We start from the raw sequence: 7,070 nt of genomic DNA, 5'->3' as shown, positions 1-7,070 counted from the left end.
AATAAACTAAAAGAGAAAAAGAGAGAGAGAGAAAGATCTGTGTGGTTGGAGCTGACCTTCATTCGAGCTCACAGCACTGGGGGGAAATGGAGAGTAGCTCGACCAGCCTATAACTGTAAGTTACTCATTGAAGTGAATCCATGATTTATCCCCCAAATGTCAAATGTCATAGAGGCTCGTTGTGCAGTCAGTGGGTATGAATATTGCTGCCATGTTCATTGGAGTGTGTGTCTCTGAGTGTGTGTGTGTGTGTGGCCCGGTCCTAATGGCAAGACTACGGCCCATCAGCTTTTATTTGGCTGCAGAAGTAGTGGAACAATGAGCGTCATCAGACAAAGATACACACACACACACACATGCAAAAATCCACACTTTTTAGTTAAGAGTAAAAAAAATAAAAATAGAGGGAGACATTTATTGATTGATGATGTCACCTGAAGGGAATGTCTTAGAAGGTTACCATGCTGGGATTTTAGGGACTGGAAGATCGTTTCTCCATCTGTTTCTCCACTCTGCTCCTTGTAAAATCCCCACGAACGGCTGAATATTTCATAAAGTTCACAGTGGAACAATAATGCACTCTGCAAAGTGTTCTCTCAAGCTAATTATCCCGCTGCTCTGCCTTTTGGAAAACAATAGACAATTATCTTGCTGTGTGCAGGCTTTACAATAACAAAAAAAAGAGAGAGAGACAAACCTGTTTTTGCTCTGAAATGTATCAGTCAGCAGCACTCGCTGATAGGCAATAAAAGAAAAAGAGATGGGGTGGGTGTGCTTGCGCAGGAATCAGCATCAGTCTTCACTGTTTGTTCCTCTAAACTCCATCTCTCGGTATTGGCCTATATTACTCTATAGCGATAACAGTGGAAGAAGCCTATAGAAATGTACAGTACACTATCTGGTGACTTATCGAGATTTACGATGTCTTACTTCCTGTTCCTGCTTTTGGGAGCGCTGCTGCCTCAGCTAATAAATTAATCTGGCCCTCTGCTTGCACAGTGTACTACATACACACAAAAACTATAACAATACCAGTGCCTCCCCACAGGCCATGAGTTATGAGGCAAAGTCTAGGAAACCAGCAGGTTTGGGCCGCTACGGTGTGTGTGTTTGTGCAGGTTTATGTGCATTCCTGCTGCTATGGATTTTCATGTGAGGATGCCATCACTCCCGCCTCCTGTATTATCAATAACTGGGGGTTTGCTTAATTGATTTCCTCCCAGCGTGCTTGAACAGGCAGCATACATCATCACGGTAGCACTGTCTTGTGAGAAAAATAACAAGAGGAAACATGCTTGAGTTTTAGTTCTCTCTTCTTCTTTTTTTGTGCTGCAGGATGCATCATACCTTTTTGATATTTAATTTGAGGCCGGATGAGTGAAGTGGCAAAGTAGGGGTGTCGGTGGGAGGGGGGGGGGGGGGGGTGATGAAGGAGCAGCCGTGCAGAAAAAGAAGAAGAAGGCTGAGATGTGTCAGCGTCCCCCCGGCCGGTAAAGAACAGTCTAACATTTGATCAGAGCAAATCGGATTAGTTCTCATTTAGCTGAGTGGGATTACGCCACGAAATGTCACTTTGTTATGACTGATCACGTCCCATCGCCTTGGCTGAAGCTAGCGCCGCTATGTACAGGCGTGCTACATACATGGACACACACACACACTGACACTCACACTGTGCTGAGGTACACTGCAGTGATGCCAATTTAATGATGATCTGACAAGGTTGCTGTGAGCGGTTCCTGCACGTCCTCCAGCCCTCCTCGGCTAATATTTACCTCATGACCTGTAACTACCACAGCCTGTTTGCAGCAGCTCAGGAGACAAACAAGGTGGTGAGAGAGGGGTAAGAGAAAGAAAAGGAGAGGAGGAGAGATGGAAAACACAGTTGCACACCTCTAAAAACATGCAGCGAGGAAGCGGCCACAGGCTGGGCAACAGTCTGCTGCACTGCTTTTGAACTCTTTGCATTTTTTGGTGAGGCTTGGAAAGACTTTGCATGAATTATTTTTTATTTTTTGGCCTCTGTGTCAAAGCCCACAAAGGGACGCAAAATAGCAGGAGAAAGGGGGGTAAAAACGAAAAGAGCGTTTGCGTTTGATAAAAAGTAAAGTCTCCTGATTCGAGCCTGTGAGTCTCTACTTTACTCGACTTACTTTGCTGTCCCTTTACCTCAGCTGTCTGGCTCAGAGTTTAACAGTTGACTGGTTTGCTTTATATCACGCTTGCGTGGTTAAATGGTTCAGTGGGCTTGTAATTAAGCTAAACTTTATTACCACTGGGACATTTAGCAAATATGTTTAATTTTTCCCAAAACAAAAAAAGGGAATTTTTGTGGCTTTTTTTTTTTTTTTATTGCAAAGCGCTTTGAGATGATGAGGCAGCGATTTTATTGGTTCACTACATTTCCATCACAGCATAATTTAATTTAACTGCTGCTGGTTTTGTTTTCATGTTTAGTGTTTTACAATAAGCTAATTAGGCAGATTTTTTTTCTTTCTTTCTTTTTTTTTTCTTTGCATGAGGTAATGAGAAGAATACAATGTCTTCCTTATCTTGGAAGTGCCTCTTACAAAAGCAATCATTTCAATGGGTTTGTTCTCAGACACTGACTCATCTGCCACTTTCACCTGCTCAGCTATGCCGACTTTCAGGAGGAAGTGAAACAAAACAAACTGAAACGGCACAACTTGAAAACTGCCGAAACCTGTTGAGCGAGAGCCGGATGCAGCCTCAGACGAGAATCAGGATTTGGTTTGGAGTCCAGCGAGCACTCCCCTCTCCTGCTCTGTGCAGCCGCGGTCACTGTCGGGAGGGTCAGAGGCCTGTTTTTGTTTCTTCCCTGCCTCACACCCCGCCGCTTGCCCCCGTTACCCCTTCGCGATACGTACCTTTTCCCTCTCTCTCTTTGCCTCCCACAGTCTCCCCCTTTCTCCACCCTTTAGACTCTGATCATGTTTCCCTCTGATAGAGATCTCATTACACACAGAGAGGACTTAGAGCCTGAGCCCCACTCAGAGAGAACGAGAGAGGGCCAACCAATAAGAAATACCTCTGGATAGCAACTGGCCCACAGTGCTGTAAAGGGTCCCTGTGTCTCGCTGTAAGGACAGCTGCGTTTGCTTTTATGTGTCTGTGTGTGTGTGTGTGCGCGCACACGCGTGCTTCTGTGTCGACACGACTGTTGTTTCAGCGGTGTGTGTGGGTAATGGCAGATTCTTCATTTGGTTATCTACACAAGGCACCTGGGCTCGGGAAAGAGGGCTGCAGGGCGTTTAGGTTATTTCAGCGAAGAAGAAGAAGTAGAAGAAGAAGAAAAAGAGGAAAACAATGTAGCTTTTTCATCATGGTTTTGCTCCAGATGGACTCACTTTATCCACTGGTGGTTTTGGCTGCCACATCACTGAAAGCTGATCATTCTGTTTTGCTGTGTTATTGATGCATTCATTTCTTTATATTCAAGCAGTGGTGCACACGAAACCAAAGCTTTTGTTCCCCGAGTTTGGGAAAAGTAGCATTTGCTACTAATTTGTTTGGATTTTTTCTTTCTTTCTTTCTTCCTTCCTCCGTCTTTTTGTTCTGTGTGTGTGTGTGTGTGTGTGTGTGTGTGTGTGTGTGTGTGTGTGTGTGTGTGTGTGTGTGTGTGTGTGTTTTTCCAACTGGTCGTCGTGACCCAAAGTTCCAGTTGGTTTTCTTTCAAGACATATTACAGGGACAGCAGCTGAAAGCAGTGAATCATTTGGCAAGAGTGGACAATGCCTGGAAGGATTAGTCAATTAGCAGAACAAGAACATAAACAGCAGTGACTGGACACAATCAACAGCAACTTTACTGACGTCGAGAATCTAAATCCGCAGGCAACGTGTCATATCCCAATATTACCATATGTACTTCTATTTAAATATATATACAGCTACACAAACAGGCAAAAATCCAAATCAAGTGTATTGACTTTTTTTTGTTTATGTGGGGAGTTGCAGCTCAGGATTGTAACCTGACACTAGTAGAAATATTGCACACACATCAACTAACAGAAACGGCACAGAAAAAATCAGCAAAATGCACACATTGCACACATATTGCCTAATTCCTGCCCCCCACCACCAATTAATTAAATTAATTTTTCATACAAGAAAAGCTGGTTAGGATTTAGCATTTTTAACACTTTTTGTTTTGGAGTGTTTGTGTGAAATAAGACATCTAATATACTTATGCTTGGGGGGGATGACAGATAGGAACTTGTTACCAAAGCCCTGGAGTAAAAACTGTTTTTACATTTGGGGAATTTTCATATAGGTGTGACAGTTGCTAGTGAGTCAGAGTTGTGAGTCACTGATAACAATGACAAATGCAGCAAAGTGCATTATGCAACAAAAAATTCTTCACTGGGATAAACACCACATTCATTTAAATGGGTCATGATAGCTGAGTGGTTAGGGCGTGCACCACATGGGTGCAAATTCAGCCGAGCAGCACCGCAACTGGCTTGCCTCCTTTGCTGGGAGTCGCTCCCCTGCTCTCTGTCCCGTATTTCCTGCCTTGTCTTCTTTTGCTTGTACCCAATAAAGGATCCTACCTCCTAAAAGGAAAAAATAGGGTGTATAGATGCTTATTTAAAGAGTAATTGTAAGTTCAGTTGAGTATAAAATAAACTTCCAATCAGTCTGAGTCTTGTTTATTTTTCCTCTTGAGCTCGTGGAAGTGAAGGAGTGCTTAAGAGTGCACGTCCGTGCGCCATTGTTCTTTGTCCAGCCACAGCGGAGCATTAAGGAAGTGTTAGGAGCGTGCCAGTGTGCCCCTGTGAAAGTGTCGAGGGCCGGGTGGTGGATGAGTGTAGAGTGGCTGAACAGTGGCTGCCTTACAGGCTGTTAGCGACCCAGCTTCATTAGACGGAGGCCTGGCTGGCAGCGACCAGGAAGTTCCCATCAGCTCCGGCTCTGCCAAGCAGAGGCACAGACGACGGTGCTGGAAGGCTTCCCTTAAGAGTCCTACTTGTCGCCTCGCCTGTGCTTTTAGCTGATTCGAGAAGAAAAATGGGAAGGGATGCAGAGTTACAGGAAACGAAGAGAGAGGGAGAGAGAGAGAGAAAAAAGTTGAATGGGCAAAGTCTGCCTTTTGTTTTCCATCTAAGTTCTTTTAAATAAGAGCAGTTGAATATAAGGGGATTAAACAGAAGAGGAAAGGAAGCTAATGTAGAGCGTCGAAATGCAGCCCCGGGCTCAACCGCACATCCTTTGAGTCCAGCATAGAGATCCTAGATTACTTCCATGTGTCAGTGCAAGGAGGAAAGAAGGGGAGAAAAGAAGAAAGGAGGACGGGGAGAGAGAAGTTGAGCAATTGAAAAGCAAGCAGACTCGGGCTGGTGGAGATCAGCGGCAGTATTGGACAGTGGAACGGATCTGTGTGACAGCCATCTCTAAAACCATTACCCCCACGGCTCCGACTCGGGGAACTCGTAACCTCCTCCTCCAGACTGACCTCACAGACTTAACTCTTTCTCATAGAACCCCTCTGTGCTGAGGAGGCAGACCTCATCGGATGCCATTCCCTAACAGTGGGCAGGCAACCTCAACAGCCAGCTGCACCGCACATTCTTTAAGACGTCAGGGGCTGTCACTGGCATACAGGCGACGAGGGATCTGTTTCCCCCTCTGAGTTTGTGGCACACTAAAGACCTTTGTAGGATTGGTTTGCATTTACTGTGCCAGGAGGTGACGGAGCCCAGCGACTAATCGCAAAAATGTGTGGGACAGGGGAGGAAGTGCGTGTTTATTAACAAATAAAATTGGTGAAAACACTGAGGTGGGAATATAAATTGCGATGTAGGGTTATACGGTTTCTCGCCTTTTTTTTTAAACTCCAAAACAAAAATACAAATGAAAATTGTAGTATTTTTACAAGTTTCAACTTAATTAATCAAACGATAGATTTAGTTGGACAAAAGTTTTTCTGGAACTTTCAACACTAAAAAATATGTATTATTGACAAAAAATGCTTTTACTCTGCAAGTCGAGTAACAGTTTACGTCCTCAGTTTTTTCTTACAGAAAATGAAGGCAAGTAATCTTTTGCATGCTCCAAAAAAGAATACCGGTAATAAAATAAAGTGTATCACATTTAGATGTTTCTTATGGCTGCCGACGAGCTTCTCAATTTACGTTTGACATCTTAATTGGAACCAAAAATGAGCCGTGCTTTGTAAAAGATCATATTTTTACAAGAAGAGCCTGGATGAAGCATGACCACGCCACAACCGGCTCGGAACATATCATTAATGATCATCACGGAGCTCTTTGTTCACTGTTACGAGTACACTAATGGAGTGACAGGGTAATTGAATCGAGTGGTAGGATAATAGAATGATAGAATGATAAAGTAATGGAATAGTGTGGTAGCGGCCTCCTTTTCCCAAGGGATACCCCCCGTAAGTGTGTCAGCGTGGCAGATGGGCGGTCTGTAACAACCCCCTTACCCATGTTAATTATAAAGCATCATAATCCATCTATGGCATACAGAGGCAGGACATGGAGACTATTAGGGCGAGCGTGGAAATGGCACAGTGTATAATCCTTGGGACTTTTCCTCTATTAGGCTCCCCGGGCATCGAGCAGAAAACCCCCCACTCATTTCTCCGGTAATCTAGTTTGAGCAGTGTCTCTCTTGCTCGTCGTCTCTTTCTGCATCTCTGCGTTTGCGTGTCCCAAATTTTCAGCTGTTAACTGGAAGTTTGATTTATCTTTGGGGTTTTTTTTTCTCTTCCCTACTTCATTTTTTTCCCACCATGCCCACAGGCAAGACAGACAGCCTCCAAAAAGCATTTGAAATAGTGTGTGTATATGTGTGTGTGTATGCCTCCGTTAACCCATTCTGCCAAGTCTTGGCTCAGTCTTTTCTAAGCAAACTCCCAGCAGGGACCTGGTCCCCCTTGTGCTGGTGAGAGAAGTTGGAAGAAAAGGCCTGTGGGACTCCTGCTGCTCCCAGGCCCGGCCCCAGCCCCTCTGCCCGGGAAAAGCCCGGGCCTGGGATTTGGTGTGCGCCGGGGCTCTGTGTGGCAGCTGTGAGTGACGCTTCAAT

The 7,070-nt window shown here is 44.7% G+C and overlaps 1 protein-coding gene across 1 annotated transcript in view; it reads left to right on the top strand.

Moving 5' to 3' along the window:
* The window catches only part of efnb1 (ephrin-B1), a 56,501-nt gene that overhangs the window by 1,545 nt on the left and 47,886 nt on the right, over positions 1-7,070 (top strand). The window lies entirely within an intron of this gene.

The sequence above is a fragment of the Haplochromis burtoni genome, unplaced genomic scaffold, assembly GCF_018398535.1.
Source record: "Haplochromis burtoni strain Fernald_Lab_line unplaced genomic scaffold, NCSU_Asbu1 Contig_19, whole genome shotgun sequence".
Taxonomy (NCBI): Eukaryota; Metazoa; Chordata; class Actinopteri; order Cichliformes; family Cichlidae; genus Haplochromis; species Haplochromis burtoni.
Note: the sequence above shows the minus strand (reverse complement) of the source record. Positions and strands in the feature narration are given on the sequence as shown.